The 24,459-nt window shown below is 42.3% G+C and overlaps 1 protein-coding gene across 3 annotated transcripts in view; it reads left to right on the plus strand.

The window, feature by feature from the left end:
- Positions 1-20,105: 20,105 nt before the first annotated feature.
- The window catches only part of znf516 (zinc finger protein 516), a 56,837-nt gene continuing 52,483 nt past the window's right edge, over positions 20,106-24,459 (plus strand). The window contains exon 1 of one of the 3 annotated variants that reach the window (XM_061716327.1): positions 20,106-20,191. The gene's annotated coding sequence lies outside the window, so the exon portion shown is untranslated. Of the gene's footprint in view, positions 20,192-24,275; positions 24,457-24,459 lie in introns of those variants that run through there. The other 2 variants (XM_061716328.1, XM_061716330.1) reach the window with 2 other exon arrangements.

A 24,459-nucleotide genomic window follows, 5' to 3' on the forward strand; every position in this document is an offset into this window, starting at 1 on the left:
ACAAATATAGTTCGCTAAACAATTGTAATAGCCCATTTTTTCCGGCAGTTTAATTCATTTACTATTAATGGTGGATAGAAGAACAGAAAAAGGCAGCATGAATACGCGAGTCCTCCTCTATGTACACACTAAATCAAACCGTAGCAACATTCTTGTACCGTTTCAGAAAACTGACAAAGAAAAGTCAGAGAAGACTTTACTTAACCAGCCTTTTTTCATTGACATTGGGTTAGCTACCTGGTATCTGTGACCTATTTTGTTTTAGTTAGTTAAACTTTAACACCATAGATTAAGAATATTTACCTTAGTTATTCAATCAAAACTGGATGCAGTCTTTAAATTCAAAAAGCGTGGCTTTCATAGTCATAATGCAGTGTGGGGGATTAGAAATGTACCTTTTCATTTGACAGGGGAATGCAAAAGGTTAAATTTAATTGAATTAGCATTAATATGATTGTTTTAATCAACAAGGACTGGATAGACGTCCGGTGATGTCACCTGTTGGTTGTCTGAACAAAGCTTCTTAGAGCTACGTTGCTAAACGTCTCTCCCAAACCCGTCCAGGCCAACCTGATACCACTTGAAACTGTCAGTCAACAGACCCAAAAAGCCATTTTATCTTTAAAATAAGAATGACTTTGCTATCTTAAGTCTTTTGTCACAGGTCAGATGTCAAAGAAGCACTAAGTGGCTTAATCGATGACAGCTAGCCATTAGCTATAGCCAGCCATTAAACAAAAGACTACACCCACAATTATGCATGCATACTGTAACTGTGTCTTTATATGATTTAAAGTTAAAAATGATCCCCTAAACAGCTGTCATAAATGTCAAATCCAGGTATGGAGGCAAAACCATTGTTTGAATCAGGGTGTAGGCCTATATGTTTATTTGTCCAGCAACATCTGACATTTTAATATGGCGATCAACAGAGATCAAGTCGTATTAAGAGAGAGCCCCTAGTGGTCGGTTGAGAAGTAACATTTTCTTGACTGCTGTGTTTTGGCCACGGACTAACAAACTTGATGTACCGGTAGTTCCTTAGTTTTCTGATCAGAAATAATTAATTAATCCCGTTAAATAATTTTTTTGTAAAATAAGATAAAGTAGCCTATAGAATGAATAGAGTTGTATGATAGTTTATATATGAATCTATATAAACCTGTTGCACATATTGTACTGGGGCATATACACTAACTGTTATGAAACTGTGTTTACAGATGGCTGTTACATAAAGTGCATGTATGTAGTATTGCACAATGAGTTTGAACTAAAATAGATAAAAGTGACTGTGGGGATGTGATAGTAGCTTGTGGAGTTTGGTCCAAGTGTCGGTCGGTCTGAGGGACGAGCTCTGAAGTCTGATGACCTCACAGGCCGGGATGACTTCCTGTGGTACATCTTGGGGGAATGAGGCTATTGCTGAAAGTGCTAATATGTTTAGCCGGTACGTCATGAAGTGGGTGGGAGACATGGACCAAGATGTGCAGTACCTTAGCCAACACCTCCTCTCTGACACCACTGTGAGAGAGTCCAACCTCTCTCCAGCAACATCCCTGGCCTTACGGATCAGTTTGTTGATTCTGTTGGCGTCCGCCAGCCTCAGCCTACTGCTCAGGTGTTCTGCCAATCCTTGCTACCTGCCGAGAAATGCTACTTTGTGGTTCTGTGCATGCGCACAGTCGATTTTCAAAGTGCATCATTTCTTGCACGATGTAAAATTGATAATATGGGATGTTGAGTATTTGATCCTTCAAAATACACTACATGACATGAATTGCATTACACTTTGTGAACATTATACGATAAAGAGAAAAAAAAAACAATTATATCGCTTTATTTGATATTCATTCAGTCATCCGCCTTTATTTAACCAGGCAGGTCATTAAGAACACATTCTTATTTACAATGACGGCCTGGCAAGCGACAAGGACCACTTGGGGGGAAAAGAAGTGGGCTAGGGAGTAAAACACAGTAAAATAGTAGCTCTACAAAGGTAGAAAATCATTAGGGAGCATTTGGCAAAGCAAAAAATGGCAGAACACCGGCACACAACAGCTAACATGATAGCACTGGCAACCGAAGCCTCCAATCACCATTCATTTAACCAATATTAAGCTGAAATATACACACTTTCTTTTCTTTCCAACTAGATTTAATTCCCCTAAGTTAGCTAATAACAGCAGGATTTTCCCGTTAATTGTATGCTGCACACAGTGCATTCTTCTGTGATTTAAAATTCATATAGTCATATGCACAAACAGCGTCCTGTTACCCCAGTTCTTGCAGAAGAGAAACACTTTGTGGCTTCATTTTCCTTAGCAGACACACATGTGGCCACTTGCATGCCCGCATGTATGCAGCCACCTTATCAAATTGTAAAATCTAGTATGGTGGGGGTACAGTGAGGATGGCACATAAGGATAATCAACCTCCCACCACATGGAGCCGGGGCCCCGTGACAGCTCAGATCAATTAGACACTATTAAAGGCTGGTCGCAGAACAGCCATCTAGACTACCTAATGTCTTCTTTTCCCCCTGCACGCTGCTAACAAAATCCATCTTCTTTCTTACCCAAACCTAATTACAGGTAGAGATGCAGTGCGTGAGATGAAAAGCAGGGAGACGCTTTGATGGATGGCGAGCTCCTGCAAAACAGAGCAAACAGGTAATTAACATGACAATGGGGACGAGGCGGGGGTCTCACACAAAGACACAGGAGTGGAGCTGCTGCGAGTGTCTGCAAGCAGAGGTGTGCTGATGGTGGCGATGTGTATTACGTGCACGTGTTTCAGGGAACAAAACCAACAAAGTGCAGAAATAAAGGGAGTTGAGGACAAGAGCAAAAAACTTTGATGTGTTGTGAAATGTTCCCGCTACGTGTGCGGCCGTGAAGTGGAATTGATAACAGTCTTACACAGCTCTGCAGGGAGTGACCGGGGGCTTAATGGAGGTGTTGAATCCCTGTGCATGGATAAATTATTTAGCTTTTGACAAAGTATACCTCATAAATATTTCATTACAGCATATTTACGAGAGAATCATGACGCTGTGATGGCTGTATCCATTTAAATTGATGGGCGGGCAGGAAAAGAGCTACGCTTCCCTTTCAATATGTGTGAAATTCTGAACAAATTGTCTCATTTTTCCATCAATTTTCAAAGCCATCATAAATACATTGTTCATATTGTAACATACAAACAGAGATAACACTAACAAAGTAATGGGAAAGCAACTGCGCGCTCACATGGCTCATGAGAATAAAACACACACCTCATATGCAACACATGAGCTGTGGGAGTTGCACAGAGTTGTTAGCGGCACAACAGTATGATTCCTCGATGGCCAGCGTGTTCTACTTTTGTCAAGGTTTCTATGTTAGGATGGCAACAATTGCTTGGCAGCAGAGTCCTTTGGTAACTCGTGTTTCTTGTTATTTTCTCTTGTTTTTAGAGCCTCTTAATGCTCCTTTAGTCATAGTTAGGCAGCTGAAAATTGATATTGGCAAACACACGGGGGCGTTTAACCTCAAGCTGCACTGTTCACAGCCCAGAAATATATCAGTCAAAGGTGAGGAGTCTTTTGAGCATGGCAGGCTGTTTCTAAAACAGTGTTTTAATATTTGAAGTGGTTTATAGAAAGAGCTGCAAAGACCTCTAACAATAGAGACATGTCAGCCCTGTGTGATTCCTGCCACCATGAGCCGCGCAGCAGAGATGATCCGTCACCTGTGAGCGAATCCTTTAAGGGTGAGTTTAGCTGTTTGGGAGTCAACTGGACCAGCATGTTGCTTATGACGCAAGTTCTGGCACCAAAATCTCATCTTGTGCCTGTAATAACAGTCTAGCCTGTGGGCGGACAGTCATACATTCACTGACTGTTGACAGTTGACATTGTTCTCAAAGTGCACGGTAAGTTAGATTTAATCATATGCCACACCACAATGAGATTTTTATTTTTTTTTGTCTATGACCTATTGGTAAGGCAGTTGAAAAGTAGCAGTAAAATGTAAAATATATGTATAATGCTGTTGAATTAGTTGATAATGTATGTAGTGGTAAAAGTTCCAGGTAGCCGCTGCGTCTAATAGAAGTATGTAAGTGATATATGGTTACTGATACTGATGCAGCCATGTGTGCACAGCTACAGCCGGTTTAGATAGCAGGTATTGACCCAGCCTAAGAGGCTTCAGACTTGATGCTTTTTAAATCAATTTGAATAGTTTTCCATCTTTGAATGTCACTGAAAAGTTTTAAGGAGTTCATTTGAGGTCAGAAACCCAAAAAGTTAAGTAACCAGTGGTTTTTGGTTCATTAAACTGTAATGTCTTATGGTTGTTTTCAGATAAACCAGTGCAGTAAAAATAAACAATATTTTCTTTTGAAATACAGTTAATACAATAAAGTACTGCAAATTTCTGGACAAAAAAAGTGAAACGTGTAGATGTTTACCGTAGTTTATTGTTTTTGTTTGTGGATCAGGAATCCTGTCGTCTAGATACTCTGTCTAGTGTCGGCACATCCTGAGTGACTTTTCTTTGGAGTTTTGACAATAATAGAATAGAAACTCAAGGTCACCGTCAGTTTTTTGTAACAATCCAATAAGATAAATTGTCTTCATGGATTCCTTTTCCTCTGAAGTGACAGCAACTTGCATAACACTTTTCAGAAAAAAAGTTATCACAAAGAAGACCAAAGGTTTGGACACACCTTCTCATTCAAACAAATGGGAAAGTGTGTCCAAACTTTTGGTCTGTACTTTATATCTATAGATATATAGATATCAATATGCATACTGATTTTTCTCTTCATAACAGTCCGGCATCCATGAGAAATAGCTAGAGAAGTTAAATAAAAGTTGTCCTACAAGGTATTGAAATAGAGCAAGCCTTTATCTGACTCTAAATGCTTGAAAAATGTATGAATGCAAAACATGGAAGGCCATGTTTTGTAATAAATCGTCCAACGTGTTGCCTCCTGTCTTCTCTAACTGTGAATTAAAGTCAACCCTATGAGGAAAAACTGTTGCCACCAATGTTTTATAGACATACGGTATGTAGATAAATTACACACATTTCATACCATAAAATAACAATGTAACTGTGATACAATATTGCTCTGTTTTTATATAGTATACAAAAACATGAATCATGAATTCAACTCAATGAAGGGTAAGGTGTTTTTTCTTGTGATTGACACGTCTGAAGGATCCATTTAAAATCTTTCCAATAGTGGCTTATGATCCAAATCATGATCCCCTTTCCCCTTCACTTTATATAAAATAGATGATGCGGTAGTCTCGGGTAATATAGTATGTTTTATTCAGAGCTTAAACTATGAAACAAAAGCTGTTGTAGCACTATAAACCCTAACCACTGCACATCAGCTTAGATTACATTCAGACCTGCGCACACAAGAAAATGCTGTAAGCCCCGTGCTTGATGGCCCGTCACATGATCGAAACACACAGTAATTCTCAGTCTATGCTGGAAATGCTCCTCTGGGATTATTGTTGTGGGACAAGACTCCTTTGTTTTGGATTTCAACGTTACATTCTCTCTGCACTCAAATCATTTCGTAACTACAAAACAGCTTTCTGTTCAGCCACCAGCAGCACCCAATGTAATCAGCCAAATGGCACTGACCTGCCTCCTTCTTTTTCTGCATATCTCATTACTTTCTGCAAAGATAAGACTTACGCACATGTTGCAAAATCGCCTTTTCATTACTGTAAATAATTCGGCCACATTTCCGAGCTGATGACAATTAAGCCACAACGGCCATGTGTTGCACCATAGCTATATGTCTAGGTAGCACAATGTGGTTGTGTTGCAGAGAAGTGGGTGTGAATGAGAGACTTACAAATGCTTTCAAGGGGGACGCTCTGAAACTTCCAATGCACATTTGTCATGCTTTTAAAGTGATTTACAAATGAGAGGCATGAGGGCTTTGTGAGGGAGACAGTGAGAGAGTTTTTCAGAGAGGAGCTTTGTGTGTCGCTGCCTACCCACGGCATATAGATGGACTTGGAAATTGTGTTTGTGCGTCATCAGTGGTCATTAAACCGAGACACACACCAGGGCCGCGATGGTGATGAAGGCGAAGAGGAAAACGGGACACGAGGAGCAGGATGAGGAATGCTTTCTTGAGACTTTCATTAATTATTTAATAATGCATCGACAAAAGATCTGGAAGAAAGAAATTTAGAGTAACTTGTGGGGGGGAAAAGGGAGTAGAGAGGATGGAACTTCACGATCCTGATCTGAAGTATGATTATTATATAAATATGTGATTTCTTAGTGAAAAGTGTCTTTTTTCCTCATCCATTTATGTGCACTTTACTTCAACTCCACTGACACCACACCCACTGCTCCCTATGCACACACACACACACACACACACACACACACACACACACACACACACACACACACACACACACACTACCACAGAATAATAATATACAATATCTTAAGTGCAAACCCTTTATTTTTCTTGCCACTTTTTCTCTCATCGTTAAGTGTTCGGGGGTGGTTTGTTTGAGCCAGGCAGCTCTTCAACAAAGATGAGAGGGACGAGAAAAAAAAGACAGAGGAAGAGGGAGGAGGGACAATCTACAACCCACCCATCCCCCATCTCAGTTTAAAAAAAAACGCATGCCTTGCCATGATTTCCTCCCTCACCTTCCTATATGAGGCCTGTGTTGTTGTTTTTTTTTAAAAATTTTCAACTTTCACTTTCCACACGCTGGCCTCGACTATAAACGCAGAACACCTTTGTTTGAGTGTCGTGACAGTTGGTAGCGTTGATTTGAGTGATGTTGCTCAATGCAACAGGTTACATGTGTTACGAGAGCGTACACATGTACTGAGCAGAGATAGCCCACAAACATGTGCTTATATAATTTCCTGTTCTTATGGGAGCGCTAACACTGACGAGTACAGGCCGACGCGTATGAGCGTCAGCTGTTTTTCAGCAGGGTTTCTGTGTTGGATCTATTGTCACCGGCGGGGACTGTGTCGGGCTGATCCAGGCTATAGTTTGCAGGGAGGATCGGGGATGGGGGTGGGTGGTTTTGAACTGGGATGCTGCCGTAGGTGGTGTTTGTGTGTGTGTGTGTGTGTGTGTGTGTGTGTGTGTGTGTGGTGGGATGGGGTGGGGTGTGGGGGGTTGGGGTCCCTCCCCGCCCTCCGTGTCTTCATCTCTTCAGTACTTGAGTAAAGTAAAACTAGAAAGGCCTAATTACAAAGTCAGTCGCAGCACTTTGGGATCAGACAACAGCTGTCTGTGGCAGGAGCAGGGAAGTCAAACCCGGGCGCTCAGACACACATCTACACGTGCACAGATATAATTAGTCAGATAAAGATAAGTGGAGGGCAACACACAACGCCTGCTGCAAAACAACTATTTGTTAAGTTTTAAAGGGTGAACTTTGTGCTGAATTGAAAATGTGTAGATCGTCCACAGAGCTTGTAAATTAACCAATAAAACTATTTACACAAGAGATTAGAGAAAGAAATATTCTCTACATTAGGTCAAATCATCAAAAGTAGCTGTATTATCAAGGAAATGCACGTCGAAAGTATAAGAAATAAAAGCATTTGTCTGGACCTGCCATCACATTCACCCCGTTATTCTCCCCATCTCCAGACCATGTGTTTACACACATCCTGAGACATCTGATCACAAGTTGTCAGTGTTTTTTTACACTTGGCATTAAAATGTGTGCCCAGATACAGAGGTGACCGGATCAGACAGTTATTTTCATGTGTGAACCCCAAATATGTCGGTATTTCCAATAATGAAACACAGCAGCTGGAAATAACTCAGACAAAAGAAAAACAAACAATGTATAGCAAGAAGAAGAAGAGATGAGACAGATGGGGCTTTGTTTTAAAACTTCATTCAACAATGGGTATGTACAACACAAATCAGGTATTCATCCAACATAGCCAGACAACCGTCATACACTTATTTACACACACTACTACACAAACACCAGCGCATTATCAAACAACACACACCACTTCCATCACCGCCTTCCGTCTTTGTCTCAGGTCCTAATAAAAGAGTTCAGGGTAAACCCTCCAGACAGGCACATCCGTTTCAAGCGTCGTCATACGTCGCCACACTCATACATCCATGTGTCTCTTTAAGTCCGTTCATCCATTAGTGGGCAGTTCTCAGTTCAGAGTTCACTTCTGTGTTTTGAAATCAGTTTCAGACAATGGTTGGTGGTGGAAATGCACCACTACTTATTCACTTACTTACTTACTTAAGTTATTTGCAACTGTGCTAAAACACCACAAGAAGAAGAAGAAGAAGCAGTTTCAGCAAACATGAGGATGGTGGAAGAGATCTTGATAATGCACGCTCTTAGAAAGAGACATAAAAGAGACACACAGTAGATGGTGGTGGTCTGTTTGACCATTACATACATTGCAGCATGTGGACAGAGCATTCCTCTACTTCCTCTCTGGTTTGTTGGTCCCATGTTATGTTTGGGTAAGATGGAGATAAAAGGCAGAGTTCAAATACACTGGAAGAGCAACTGTTGGTGGGTGTTGAGTGGGCTAGTGTGGTTCATAACTATGTAGTGATTAAATATACATTTGGGATCATGCTGTCACAACACGATTAAGTCTTGAGAAGTGAGCCATGTTGGTCACCATATGTTTGGCTTTGTGCATCAGTAGTAGAGAGAAACTATGTTGTCTAGTTTCAAGTTTTCCCAAGACTTTGAAAATGCTAAATATATGCACAAATTACATTTTTTGACCCAACATACCTTTGCTCTAGGGTAAAAACAACCTGGTGACTTCAAGGTTTATAAGTCCTGCAACCAACCACTTTGTGTTTCCAAAGCTGCTCTGCTTTATATGGACTCAGAATAAATGACATGTCAAGTGTCTCACAGCAGGTGGGATCAGTGCTGTAGTCTCTGGAATCTCATGTGGATATTAATCATTTAAAAGCTCCATCCTTTTTCTTCACTTGATATCTTGTCGCAGGTAAACTGATTTGTTATGTACCCTGTTTTCCTGTCAGTCAGATGTCACTGGCCGAGGAGTGGGATACACCCTGGACGGGTCACCAGTGCATCATGGGGGTTTTGAAGAGGAATCATGGGAGCTCTAGTCACAGGTGTCCTTGACAGCAGCTGGCTCCACCCACCCGATGGTTAATCTAAACGTGGTGGGACAAAAAGGGTTGGAAATCGGTTAAAAGGAAGGGGCCAACCATCTACTTTCCGTTTTTTTCTAACCCTTCCCATGCAGAAGTAAGATTCGTTGCAGTTCCTTGACTGTCCACTGGAGGCACATCTCTATTGACTCCTGCTGTTACTAATGTCCAACTTCAGAGCATCAAACAACAGGTTTACAGCCTGGTTCAATCATTTATTTTCACATCCATGAAAACTTAACATAAAGTAATCTTTTCTTTTTCTAATTTTATTAATCAACAGTTGGCTCTGCCGATGGCTAGCAGGGATCACTTCCTCATCCGTAATCGTCATGCTACCACACTTAAGCCTGGATTAAGGTTCTGCGTTACACCAACGCAGAGCTTACGCCGTTGCCGTGACGCCGTTGTGAACCCTCTGGACTTCTCCGTCACTCCATTTCGCCGCGGTGCAGTACCCCCCGCGAGCGCTAGGGGGATGCGTTCTTTTCCTGAATGGTTTATCCGACTTTTCCGGTCACAATGAATCAAAGAGATAAGGACAACCATTGTGCAAAAAAACAAAATAAAAAAAATCACACACACGAAGAAAAGAGCGCTGAAAGTTCACGACTGCTTCACCAACCGGAACCGGAAATGCGTTGCTACCAAGCAAACCAATCACAGCCCTCTGGGTCTGCGTTGGGTCTGCGTCGCCTCGACGCGTAGTTACAATTATTGGGAGTGGCAAGTCAGGCTCGGCGTGGCGTGCGCCGTGGGTTGCGCGACGCGGTGCAACCTGCGGCGCGCACTTGCCGTCGATTTAACGCAGAACCATAATCCAGGCTTTAGCGAATCAACCAGCCGTTTGTACAAACCCAGACTCGGCTAAGCGCAGCAGTAATCTTTTATATTCTGCAGAGCGCTAGCTCTGCAGCTATTTCCGGGGGGATCAGCTAAAGGTGTTAGTCGCCACAGCTACCTTTGACTCAATACAGTGGGCGTGATCCTGTCGTCAAAATGGCTATGTGCAGTTTGAAGATAAAGAGGCTTCAGAACCGCTCCTCAGAAACCAGTGGGTCATGTGACTAATGCTTTGTCCATTGTTTTTCGAGTCTATGGTTGAAACACACCTATCCTGCCTCAGTTACCTCGAGCTAGCTATTTTAGCCCAGTTTTGAAGCTTGCCCCTTGTATGCATGCTAATATTAGGGTGGTTGTGTAGAGCTCCAACCAACAAATAAGCTAATTAATGACATCACCTGCTCTGGTCTTTAGGCGGAGGGACAGCTTGCAGTTACTTCGCTTTGATTTGTTTCTCTCTTGTATTTGAAGCAAAAAGAGGAGAGTCAGGAGAAGCATGTGTTCAGGTTTTAGGGCTAATGCCACATAATTTCTAATGATGGCTTTATTGTGGTAAAGAAATTGTTTATTTTATATTCCCCTCTTTTGTTTTATAAGTTATCATATTCATAGTTACATTCAGTAATGATTCCTTTAAAATTCTTGAAAAAGAAATTATAATCCACATCATTTTCAAAATCTATTTACAGTCTAAAAGTAAGTCAGATTTTAAAGCCCGGAAGTTACTTTTCTCAACATCAAAACCCCAACTAAACCCATTTGCTGCAGCTACTAACCCCATTAGGTACTAGGACCCTATTAAAGTAATACCACATGAACCACACGTGCTTTGAAATATTTAAAACCTGTGCAGTAACCTGACATTATTGACAGAGGACTAAAATATCAACTTTTCGGAGCTGATAATGGAGGGAGAGTGTGTGGGGGTGGGAGTGTTGGTTCGTGAGTGAGAGTGGATGAGGGTGAGGTGAGTGGGTTTTTACATGTAACTATTTCAAATATAGGAAGTGTCTGCAAAGCGTGCCATGTGGAGCCTAAACTATGTCATTCTTCAAACCAGTCACCCACATTTAGACTGGTCACCTGTATTTGTCACGTAAGGTTTCAACTAAACATGGCATATGCCAACTACTGTCTAGTTCAGAAAAGCCAGCTTGAGCTCAGTTTTGATTCCTTTAGACCCAAACAGGGATCCCATCACAAGTTGAAAGGCCTGCTGTTATTGACCCTAGTTTTCCATGACATCAGTCACATTCCTGTTTGATCAGATGGGACTCACGAGACCACCCATTCTCACTCACTATGCATTACTTGCACTGGACTAAGGTTTTTTGTTTTGTTTTTTTTACATCATTTTTCAACAAGCAGGAAGTCTATCAGACTTCAGCTCAAGCTTTTCATCTCCTGAATCTGGGTCCCCCAGGGCATCTTCATAGAGTCCATTTTGCCAGCAGCAGTCCTGAATACAGGGACCCAAGTGAGACATTCACCATCTAACGTGCTTGTCACTCTAAAGTTGTTCCTATACCAACGTAGGTGGTTTTATTGTCTAAATATAACTGAACAATGAGTCTAAAGTGAAAATAAGTACAACAATGGCAGACATGTCATTTCCTGTCTGTTAAGCTTCCAGGTGTGGTTTCTCTGTAATCCATATTTTATTGTATTGTAGTGCTTGCTTGAAGTGTTTGTGTATTTTGCTAGGAACTCTTTTTTGAAGACATTGACTCAGGTTAACTTTAGTTCTGAGTGTTGTTCAAACAGAAAAGTTCCAGCTGATGGTTTATGGGCAGTGGCAGTTTAGCTCCTGGTGTTTTGTGCATTAGTGTTTGTAGCCGTTTCCCTTTCACAGCACAAAAATGCAGGGATTTAATTATTTAAATGAATCCCAGCATGTCCGTTTACAAAACTTTGCACTCATAATTCACAAAACCTTGCACTATCATTTACCCTCAAAGAAAAGCTGATTTTATTAGTATTCTTTTGCTTTGTGTAAATAGACAGTTGCTGCGAGGAAGACAGGTTCTGTAAGATTTTCTGATCCTTCCTTCCTTCCGTTTGTGTGTTGTCCTGAACCAGAAAAATATATTGGTGAATAAAGTTGAACTACATTTTTGATAAATTAAGTTTTATTTGTCACATAATAATAATAATAATAATAATAATAATAATAATAATAATAATAATAATAATAATAAAAAGTTGTTTTTCTGTTTTGTTTTGTTTTTTTCAATTCAATTTCAGTTCAATTTTGAAACCTGTCCTGAGCAGCTGACACTCCCATTGCTGTGATGAGTAAACACTTGACTGTGATCGTAAATGTGCTTCATTATGTCATGTTGATTGCTGTTTTCACTCAGTGACGTGCAAAAACATCACATCCTTTGGACTTTCTTGGAAAATATGTCCCGACTTTTACACATTCAAAGAAATCCATAACCAAGGAAGCTGATGAAATCTCTCTCTCTCTCTCTCTCTCTCTCTCTCTCTCTCTCTCTCTCTCTCTCTCTCTCTCTCTCTCTCTGCCAACACAATTAAACAGTTATCTCTGTAAACATATTTTATTGGAGAGAGAAAAATGTCAGAACGAAACTAGAGTGTGAACAGTCAGGTAGTTCAGGAATGGGCAGGAATTCGTTCACCAGGTGGGGCGGTAGCTCTCGGTTGGTTGGTGGACTGGTTCCTAACAGTGCATATGTTGGCATGCATACGATGAAGGACAAGGTGGCAAACACAACTGTGCCCTTTTATTGTTAGGCACTTGTTGTTGCATGCAAATCCAGCATGAACAAGTAGGAGGAGAACACACCTGCTGCAAACGCAGACAGTGATGATTACATATATTCAGCAGGGTTGGCTGGGAGCGGGAAGAAGAAATCAATCCCGAGCTGGGTCTCCTGTTTATGCTTCGAAAGAACATTTCAGTTGATGCACAAAAAAATACTGAGACCCAACTATTAAAGCATGGAAAATAAATATATTTGCAGTGAGTATATAGTTTCAGCACTGTTCGTGTATGATGAAGTACCTTGCAGCGATACGTACGCAGTTGTTGCAGGGGAAGGTGCTTTGAGGGTTTTTTGATGTTTGCAGGGGCTGGAGACCGTGAGAGCTACGTGACAATGAAGTTGAAACTGATATTTTAACTTTTTTTTTATAATCCTTTGTGCTACTTTGAATTAATTTTGATCTAAATTTGCAAACTATTGTTTTATAACATAAGTGTGACCCACCGGTGCGTTATAAAAGACCTGGAATGGGTTCCAAAGTTGACCCTGTGGGTTTTTAAGCGAGGGCGGAGAGATTTCATTTCAGTGTCGGAGTGGACAATAAACAGAAGGAAAAAAATCACTCGAGCAAATGTTGAGTAGAGTGGGGGAGGTGGAGCCCTGCTGGCAGGAGGGTTACCATCATTCAGTTCATTTCATTTAAAGTCTCGGGCTTCCTCTCTGCCTCTGGTCCCTCCACCTCTCCTGTGAAACCGAAACAGAGAAAGAGTTCTCGGAGTAAACACGGGGAGTTGTCCAGAATACCAGCCGTGAAAAGACTATTGTCACTACAACCGTACATGTGAGAGGAAATCATCTAACTTACCTCAGACTCTGCCTCTTGTTCCTGTTTCTAATCCCAGCTCTGCCCTCGGTGTTGCTTTCTCATGATGACACCGTTATGAAACATTTTCATCAGCACTTCACGCTTTTCTTATGAAACTTTTCTTATCAAACTTCCTTTTATAGTAACGGGGACACTCTACTTTCTTGGTGGTTAAGTACACTGAAACATGGGCAGATATTTATGTTTCTCTTCTCTCTTTTAAGCCAAGCATAATGCCTAAAAAAGGGACACACCCACAGATTTTCAGTTAAAGTTTAAAAATCCACAATGCTGTGACACCAATCAGAAACTAACCTTATAATTATGTTTCTTACACTGTTAAAACCTTTATAATTATAGAATGGCAGCACTAAAATAAAATAGTCCAGTTTGAAGTATTTTATCAACCGTGGTGCCGTTCAGTAGCGGTATATTTAATAGAAATTGGGTCACCTGAGGCCACTCAGATCCTCCTGCCTCACCCTCACCACTCCAGCTTCACGTGCAGACACACACTGTGCCCAACAGTGTACATTTTTCTCTACCTAATTTGATAAAAGTCGGCGAGAAAAGCCAGGAAAATCCTGTGAGAGATCATAAAACGGACGGAGACGGAGCTTTCCTGTCTGGTTCATATAAATGTCCTTATTCGTGAGCTGACATTCAGTGTAAAAAAAACAACAACAGCAAAAGATGTTAAGACCAAACAGAACATACAATTTCTGAAAGATGCAAGATAAATGGTTACAAGGGGTAGCTGTTACAAGGGCATCTGATATGGTGAAGAAAAATGTGTTGAGTTATAACTCAGCTGATGGGTATTGTGTCTCAAGGAGAGTTTGTGTTATCTGAACTGGAGGGACGTGTGTGGTTCCCTCATTACGACATCTCATGGACACATTTCGACAGTGGTGCATTAATCGCTGCTCGGCAAAGCTTGCTACACTGGAATAATAAAGCCTCATGCCAGACAATAATGTTAGTAAAAGTCCTTTAGGGCAAGGAGCTGCAGAGATAGCCAAACAAAAGATAATCAATATCATATGCTTTGTCGCCTGGAGTCTAGACTTTTGCCTCTCGCTGGTATACTCATCACATCGCTCCGAGCGATTGTCTACCACCGCATTCAATGTCAGACGCAATGTCAAACAGGCAACGCGTCCAGACCAGAGTGTTAATTACAACATCATCTTACAAATAAACACAATGGTAATCCCACAGCCGCTAGTATGGTTGTAAATGTAGGACTCTGACCGAGTGCAGCAGCAGCCTGGGCAAATTTAAAAAGGAGAAGAGGTTGGGTATGATGAATAACACTTTGATGATGATGGCCCGCTCTTTTGTTTTAACCTAAAGAGACACGTGGAAGCAATCACATGAGAAGTCATGACAAAAGGATGTTACTGGTGAGTCGATGCCAGTGCTGGACCCCGTATACTCGGGGCAGAAAGTACAGCACCATAGTGGGTGAGTGTGGGATGAGGTTCAGATATGCTGGTGTAGCACATGCAAGCGTGCACACAACATGGCTTTATTCACCCTTTCCTGCCCCCGTCACACGTTCCCTCCTGCTAACACCCTCTCTTTCCTCCCTGCTTCTTTTGAACCTGAAGACAGACAGAGCCGGCTCTGTGCTCGGATTAAAGGGCTTCGACAGGAGCGGACACTTCCCCTCCTCTGTGTCAGCCTGTACGTGACAGGGTCGCTGTCACCAGTAAAACAAACCATGCGTGCATGTTGATGGCAGCGCGCGGCTCCCTGCCCAACTTCCTGTTTGCCTTCTGTTAAGTCTGACATGGGATCCTCGTGCGGGCTCCGCAACACACTCGCAGAGTGACAAAAGATTTAATGATGAAATTCCAGGCTGCAATATTCTCAGCGTGTCCCTGATGGCTGTTTTTGTCTTATTGTTTGCTCTCCCGGCACCTCGGCTCTGAACATGCATGGCTGCCTTTGAATGAGGTGGGGAGTGTGTGTGTCTGTGTGTGTGTGTGTGAGTGTGTATGTGTGTGTGTGTACTGTATGCAGGGAGGGGAGAGCAGTAGTTTTGCCGTAGGGGACATGTAGCTAACTTTTGAGTGCATGTTAAGTCTGTGCTTTAGGTCATTGGTTCTCTTGTAATCAGCTCACGGACTGTGTGAGGTTTATTTGTGTAGCTGCTCTTGCCCCTGCATCTGCAGCTGTTTGTGTTCAGGACCGATGGGTGTGCATGTCTCTTCTTTCTTTTTTTTTTTTTTGAGTCATAATTCTGCTGAGAGGTAGGCAGACCCAAGAGAGGGTGAAAGAGGAGGAGGAGGAGGAGTGAAGACAATGTCAGTGCTGCAGTATGATCCTGTATCCATCAGGCTGCCTCCTGCTGCTTAAAATGCACTGCCACTCATATACTCTCACACACACACACACACACACACACACACACACACACACACACACACACACACACACACACACACACACACACACACACACACACACACACACACACACACACACACACACACACACACACACACACACACACACACACACACACACAGGAAATGGCCTCAATCACTGTAGCACAACAACCACAGTTTCTCATTCCAGATGGGATTATGATGTTATTATTGCGCGATTACAGCACATAACTATGTTAGCAACAGAACACAACCTGGGACTTCTCAATCAGTCACCTTCCCTTTATAATGAGAGGACTTTTCAACAACAACTCCCTGCCTGACACACACTGCACACACACCCTGGACTAACAACAATAGGAGACAGCCATTTGCATTTACCTTTATCTTTATCTTTATCTTTACCTCTATCTTTATCGTCCCACACTGCTCCTGCTGTCAAATTAGCTACTGTAAGCATGATTAAACAGTGTTTGTGCTGTGAGAAATGTACATTTTTATGCTCTTAACGTTTAGATCTGTTTTTTCCGGAACGGCTTTCTTGCAGGTAGACATTGTGGTCCCATCTGAAAACAGCTCTGGCAAAGTAGCTTTGAATGATCACTCATGTGGGTGGATGCACCCTGGCTTCCCCTCCCCACCCTTTGGAATTTGATAAGTTGGAAAAGAGAAGGTGGCCGACCCAAACAGAAAGAACGAGGGTGGGGAGGGTGAAATGAGAGAGATGTGAAATTGTGTTAATAAGGAGAGGAAAGGAGGGGAGGAGTGTAACCAGGAAATAAATGAGATCCAAAAGCTGCTTGAGGTCGAGTAAACAAGATAGAGAAAGTGAGAGAAAGAACGAGCAGGCAAAGCGAGCGAGGAGGGAGAAGCTCTTCTTCCTGTACAGTAACGAAGAAGGAAGAGAGCGGAGCCTGCCCGAATTCAACATGCAGCCTTCGTGGAAACATTTGTGCTTCAGAAGGGGAAAAAAAATGTTAAAAATGTGTGTGAAAAGTGTGTCAACACGTGACCAAACTTACAGTGCAAGCGGTGGAAATGAGGACATGTTTATTTCATGCAGAGGACTTTTTGATTTGAGCAGCTTGAGAGTATTTGTCTCATTCAGAAGACAAGAATGGGATACATCCCATCAATATTTCAGACTGTATGGCAATGCTGCTGAGAAATATGTGCTCACGGGCTGCTTAGGCAACAAAGCGCCCCCCCCTCCTGCCGAGTCCCGGAGCCCCCACCACTACCCCAGCACTCCCTCAGGCATCTCCTTGCGGGTTCCCCTTGCACTCCTCTGCCAGCTGACAATTAGCATGCGGTCGCTAATGCACTACAACCTAATTGAGCACAAGGGGGCCGAGGGTGTCAGTCACCGGAGGAGGCTCGCGGTGGCAGCCTATCTTTGTGCTCAACAGGACCGCCATTTCCAGATAAGAAGGGATCAACTTTGGAGAGGAAAGTGGGTCACAAACTGAGTAAAAGTTTAAAAAAAAGGGAATTTACCCTCATCCACCCCCTGAAAGGTAAACATTTATCACATGGATAACAGATTACAGGAGCAAATATGTGTGTCTCTTGGTTACATTTGCTTGGAATTGAAGCAAACGAGTATCAACACATAAATACATGTGTTTAATTGTTGTATTTTCATTTACACACACGCTAGTGTAAGCCAGTGCTGTCGGGAGCACCGCGCGTCCTCTTGTTGATACCAGGGGCAGCTATTATAAGAGCTGCCTGAGGTGCATGCATGTGTGCATCTTCATGCACCACTACTACAATAGCTGGCTGAAGATTTTCAATCCTCTCTCGGTTCTTTTCATTATTATTTTTAAGGGTGGAGGTTCACTGAGGTGTGCTTTAAATTGCTGAGTGGATGCAGACTGAAGGGCGTTGAGCAGATGCCGGCTGGCTCGGAGAGAAGACAGAGACAGACAGGGAGAGAGCGAGAGGACACCTTGGTGTGTGTTTGGCTTGACATTCCCTCTGAGTTGGGGAACGGAGAGAAAGGGAGACTGTTTTAAAGACGCCTGTCTTATAACAGGAAGTATCTGAACAGTGACTCACTGACTACAGGGAGAGACTGAGAGAGTGCTGAGCCTCGGTCGGTGTGGAGCTACAGCACGCATCTCTCATCTGTGTCTGTCTTTGTTATACATGTGGCTGGGAGTGTTTGCTTGTTTTTTCCCCCCACACATGTAATGATGGACATCATTAAAGACAGTGGCTGCGTGTGTGTTTGTTGGAAGGGTTTGGATACTTTCTTATGCTGTGCTGCATATTTCACATGTACCTTAATGCATGTGTGTCTGTTGGGAAGTCCACATGCATGCATATGTAACGGCGTGGGCGTGTGCATTATGTCTGCAAGTGGATCACATTTCAAGAATGCTGCTGTGCATGTGTGTCAGCGTGCCCTCGGGGGGGCTATCACTTGTACTTATGTATTCATCCCTAATTTATTTTTGAGTGTATTTAATCAAGGACACAATGAAATTGAGCTCTGATTTTATAGATAGGTGTGCATGTGCCTGTACTGGAGAAGCAACGATGCTCTACAGAGCATGGAGCAGTGTGTACAGGCTGTGCGTATTTTGCAAATGCTAAGGGAGCCCCCGTGGAGCTGTGGGTACTCTGCATACAAAGACCTGCCCCTGCCGTTAGGATTCAAGGGCTCGTCGCTGATAAGATGTCCGTGGGTCTTAAGTCATTGGTACATAGGCAGCACATCAGAAGTCATGGCTCCTTCTCACTGCTCTGGAGCTGAACAAACAGCCCTCACCACCATGTAACACTCACTCCAACACACTGGAATGATAGTTATTACATGTGACTTCAGTGCTCATGAAGCTGGGGCTCATTTTATTCAACAGAGTTAGTGAATCTGTGACGCATCAAGGTGTTCAAGCCTGACAAATAAGACACAATTTATAAGCGTGCAATTATCTAAGCATGTCATAAAACTTTAAAGTCGACATGTGTTTGATCACCTTTATTGAAATCAAATTAGCAGATTTGTCTGAACATTTGCATCTTGTAGTAATCGCTTTCATTTTATTTATATTCTTTTCTAGATTTTCCAGTCCTGCCAGGGAGCTGTTTACCCATGCATGCTTGACATTTTCTTGGGTGTGTCAAAAATAAGGCATTTAGTTAATCATTTTAATAATCTATAATTACTTCCCTTTTATTTATTTTTTGCAGTGGTGAAAGTAAATCCTAATTGATATAAAAGTGGACTGGGAATCTACTTTCTATAAGTGAAGTACTGTAAAGTGCCTGAAAACATAGTTGTTTTCTTTGTAAATTATACATAGGAATGTCATTTAAAGTTTGGGCATTTAAAGAATGTAAATCCAGATAACTGTTACGGGTAAGACTAAAATAGCTTTAGTGTGAGGAATCCACTTTTTTTTAAATTTCCACATAAAGAAAAAAAGTTGAGGATGCGCCATTGATGTTTTAATAATGTCTCAGTAACTGCGTTGTTTCACTATTCGGTCTAACTGTAAAGACACCGTTTTTCATAATTGTATTTATGATAGTTATAGATTATATTTTATAGATATATATTTGTGTGTGTGTTTGTGTGTGTGGTATTTTCCTCCGTCCGGATCTCACAAAGGGTGGATCTCCTGTCAATACAAAGTCACTCGATTAACAGAGGGTGATATAACATCACAGTCGATGAGTTTACACCGTTTATGCGCCCTGACATCGTCGGGGATCATAAAACATGTCGAAATAAGTCTTTAAATTACCAACACGGGCTTCTTGGGACACTTTTTTGAGTCCTTGCGGCGGTATCAACAACTTTTCGCTGATGAGACAATAGCAGATAGTTCCATTTAATGCGGAAGCGGCCACTGCGCCGGTGGAGGGGGGCGTCAGGAAATCATCCCCACTCTCATTCCGACACTTAATCGAGGATTTTCACAGCTATTATTAATATTTTCGATGTAAAACATTATATTTTGTACATTTTACTCAAAAGCGAAGCATAAAAGACACCCAGAGATGAGGGCGGAGAGGTTTCCCTGCGTCGCCCCCCCCCCGGGGACTGAATGGACTCGCCCTACTCAATCATGCACTTCAGCATACACTGCAAAGAGCATGCTTTCACCTTTAGGATTGTCTCCTCTTCTTGAAGTCTCCCTGGATTGTTGCCGTGGATAACGCAGGTATCTACTGTTTTCCTTGTCCTTTACACACACGCAGGGAGCCTCGTGACTGCAGGGCTCCACGGGGGCTTTGAATGGGCTGTAGGTGGAAGTGGACTGTCTGATGTTGATTTATAAATAGGTTACATGCAGGCAGTGGTGTAGTGGCTGATTGATAAATATATCATGCGGAACCTGCTCCCGATCATCATGTTCATGGAAAACTAGAGTCGAGGGACTGTGTTTGATGGCTATTTTTGTACTTTTTATCAACCAGTTTATGACTTCCATTAGTTTGATCAAACATATAGATTAATGTTAATGCTCATATTTGATGTCAGTTTATAGAAGGGGAGTGTAAAGGAGTGTGTTTTTGGCTCGGAAATGTTGGAATAATGGGAGCATCGGCGGACCATTAACGCTTCACTGACATCCTCGAGGTTAAGCAAACTTTCCACCGCACACACACACACACACTGACACACACACACACACACACACACACACACACACACACACACACACACACACACACACACACACACACACACACACACACACTCATCTCTGTCATCGCATCCAGCAGGCAGATGGCAGATTCAGTTCTGTAAGTGCAGCAAAAAAAAAAGGCAGAAGACGCAGGAGAAGAGGGAGGACAGATTTATTTTAAATTCTTGGTTTTTTATTTTTTAAACAATGTTTTATTCGCTCGGAGTCCGGCACACAGGGTGGAGGTGGCCGTTGGTGGTGTGTGTGTGTGTGTGTGTGGGGGGGGGGGGTATCCATATTAAGCCTGAATTATGGTTCTGCGTTAAATCGACGCAGAGGTTACGCCGTAGGGTACGCGGCGACGTGCACCGTACGGTGAAGGTCGCCGCGTAACGTACGGCGTAACCCCTGCGTCGGTGTAACGCTGAACCATAAATCAGCCTTTAGGAAGTGGTGTCCTACATAGTGGCCGTGGGCCGGCTGCCGCTGAGCAAGGCACAGGTGCTGCGGGGCTCGCTGTGAGGATCTGAAACCGCTGGCAGCTTTCTGGCGTGTCGCCTCTCTTCCTCTTCTTCCTCCTCTCCTTCTCCTCCTCATTCTTCTCTTTCTCTCAGTCCTCAATTCTCTAAATGTGAGAGGCTTCACAGTCAGCAGGCGGTGAGAGTGCAGGCTGGAAAAATAAAAAAGAGGGGGGGGGGGTCTTTGCTTTTAACTTTTTTCTTTTTTTCTACTCTATACATACATTTGTATGCACCTACAGAACGTGCGTGGGAGGCGACACAACAACTGAACTGCATCCGCTGGAGGGGGGGGGGGGGGGGGGGGGGGGGGGGGCTTGCGATCCCAAATAAAGACTGAGTTATGGTTCCGCGTTAAATCGACGCAGTGCCTACGCCGTAGGGATTCGCGGCGACGCGCGCCGTACGGTGTGCGTGGCCGTAGGCTCTGCGTTGGTGTAACGCGGAACCATAAATCAGCCTTTATAGTCCCCAACTTGACGGTGTGACGTGTACATGAATCACACACACAGGTGACTGCGCTGGTGAGATCAGAGGGAATAATGGTTCAGTGTCATCTCTCCTCTGGACGGAAGACTATCAGGGCCAGCAGGAGAAAACATATTTGAGAGTTATTGTGCACTTTGAGAAAAAAGTCGAAATGTCGAGAAAAAAGTCGAAATTTCTCAACATTTCAACTTTATTCACGAAATTTTGACTTTTTTTCTCAACATTTCGACTTTTTTCTCGAAATTGTACTTAAACATTATTCTCGACATTTCGAATTTTTTCTCGAAGTGCATAATGAAAAAAAAATCTTCTCTCCTGGAAAATATTATTTTTATTTTTTCCTGCCCGGCCCTAATACTCTTCCGTACCTCTGGACACTTGAATGAATGAATTTTTATTTAAATGTATATAAAAAAAATAAAAATAAAAATAAACAGTAACATTATTCACATATGTTCGAAAAAAGGAGTAGGAAGAAGTATACACTTTACTCTAGTTCCTACCCCTTTATAACTCTATGAATTTACATTATTGTTATTATTATATCTACACAATATCCATATAAATATAGTCTATATAATTACTACGTAAAGATGCCTATTACTACATAATTATCCATATAAGTATAGTTTATGGATAACTTTACCATTAAGCAGACTGATACGGAGAAGGAGGAGGAGGAGGAGGAGGAGGAGGAGGAGGAGGAGGAGGAGGAGGAAGAGCAGGAGACACGTGAAACAAAGAGACCGTGGTGCGCGCGCCCGCGTCTGGTGACAAGGACTAACTAACGCCACACACCGCAGGGACCAACTTTCTCTGCTTCCCCTTTTTATGTCCTCGATCTTGTCTTCAGTGTTTTACATACTCTCCCTCCCTCCCTCTCCCACACACACACACACACACACACACACACACACACACACACACACACACACACACACACACACACACACACACCGGGCTTGTTTCCAGTCGTGACACGTTCAGGTGAAGCCCAAAGCACCGCCATTTCCATGCTTGGAAGTGTGATGAGAAAAAGGGTAGTAGAGTAGGATTTCACAAGAAGGAGGAACATTTTGACTTCATGGTGACAAGGGGACATTTGGCTGCTTAATAGAAAAGGACACGTCTTTCATTGGTTACAATACGTTTTTATTGTAAGTACAAGTCATACACCTTATAAACTATTTAAAACACAATTCACTCTTATTATGCTTTGTTTTTTTATTTTAAAGAGGCAGTTTTTGTTTCATTTGAAGGCATGTTTGATTTGTTGTGGGAAGCATCCCTGGTCCTTTATTCCTTTTTTTTTTAAGTTACTTCTCATAGTAACTTTGGACCCCATGTCAGTGGTCTCCTGTGACAGCTGTCACATATCAACAACACACAGCAAACTCAGCTACAGTGACGTCACAGCAGAGGTAACCAAGAGACTCAAGAACACAATGACAGATGAAAATAGAGAGTGAGGAAGAGTAAACATAACCTCCACGCCTATAGGAGGAGACTCTGAGCAGGAATGGAAAAAAGTTATTTTGTTCCACTTGAAAGACATATGGATAAAGATTGGGATAAATCTTCTAATACCAAGTTTACAAAGTGGTGTCATCAGTTTTTCATGCCGGTTCAGCAGGTGTGACAAACTGCAGGAAATGTTGACATTGTTGCACAAACTCAGTAAAGTTGTGAGGTCCTGCTGAGTTCAAGGGTCTCGTACTCGTGGGTCAGAGTTTCTGAGTTCCAAGTCGTAATCTCCAGCTGGAACATCCCCCGAGGTCAGAAATCACACCCAGGAAGCTGCAGAAACCTCACCTAGTCCAACCTCGCCCACCGTGCATCAACAAAGCAGCTATTCAGCTAATTGTACAGCAGTTCTTTTTTTAATTCACATTATATCAGTCAAACATTTAGTTCTGTTGACTTTTCTTCAGTGGATGTGTTGCTACGCTGTTTCTGTGTGTGAAATACAGTGTTTTTGTGAGTAGCTAACAATAGGTAGCAGCAACAGCCAATCAGACGCTTTAATCTTCCAACTTTGCAACTGGAACTTGGTAAACTCAGATGTGATGTCATACCGAGCTCCGACGTAAACGGAAAAAAACACCTTATTTCAAGGAACAGGGGTACTGTAATTAAAAATAACTTAGAATTTTCATGCAAACAAAACCATGATGAAAGTTTTCTGTTTCATCTAAAAAAGCAAAACCTATTGATAAGCTGTCAGGGAACAATTAAAGTTTGGTGCTTGAAAATGAAATGAAAAACACTGCTTTTAAAGCATGTCGGACTAATTGGACAGGTCATTATTATTAATAGTATTATTATTAATATAATTATTATTATTATTATTATTATTATCATTATTATTATTATTAATAAGAATAATGATAATAATCATATCATTATTATTATTATTATTAATATCATCGTCATTATTATTATTATTTGCTAAGTCCTCATCTTTTGTGAGTTTATCTGTGAGTGGCGACATTTCCAGCAACACCTGAAGGCAGCGCCAGTGAACCGACAGGAGAGGAGAGAGAGAAACAGAATGGGGAGCGAAAGAAAGATAGAGGAAGCTGCGCTCTCGTACAACACAAGGGGACTGGACTCCACCAGAGGAAACATTTATTCCTCATGGTCTTAGCGAAGTTGCCTCGCCGGCTGCTGTTGTCAGCTGCTGGACTGGATCACACAGACAGTGCTGTGTGTCTGTGCTGGACCTGAGACCTGAGACCTGCACCGGTCTCTCACTTCTGTGAGTGCTTGAGCTCAGCTGTGTTTTCACTGGTA

The sequence above is a fragment of the Cololabis saira genome, chromosome 3 (genome assembly GCF_033807715.1).
Source record: "Cololabis saira isolate AMF1-May2022 chromosome 3, fColSai1.1, whole genome shotgun sequence".
Classification (NCBI taxonomy): domain Eukaryota; kingdom Metazoa; phylum Chordata; class Actinopteri; order Beloniformes; family Belonidae; genus Cololabis; species Cololabis saira.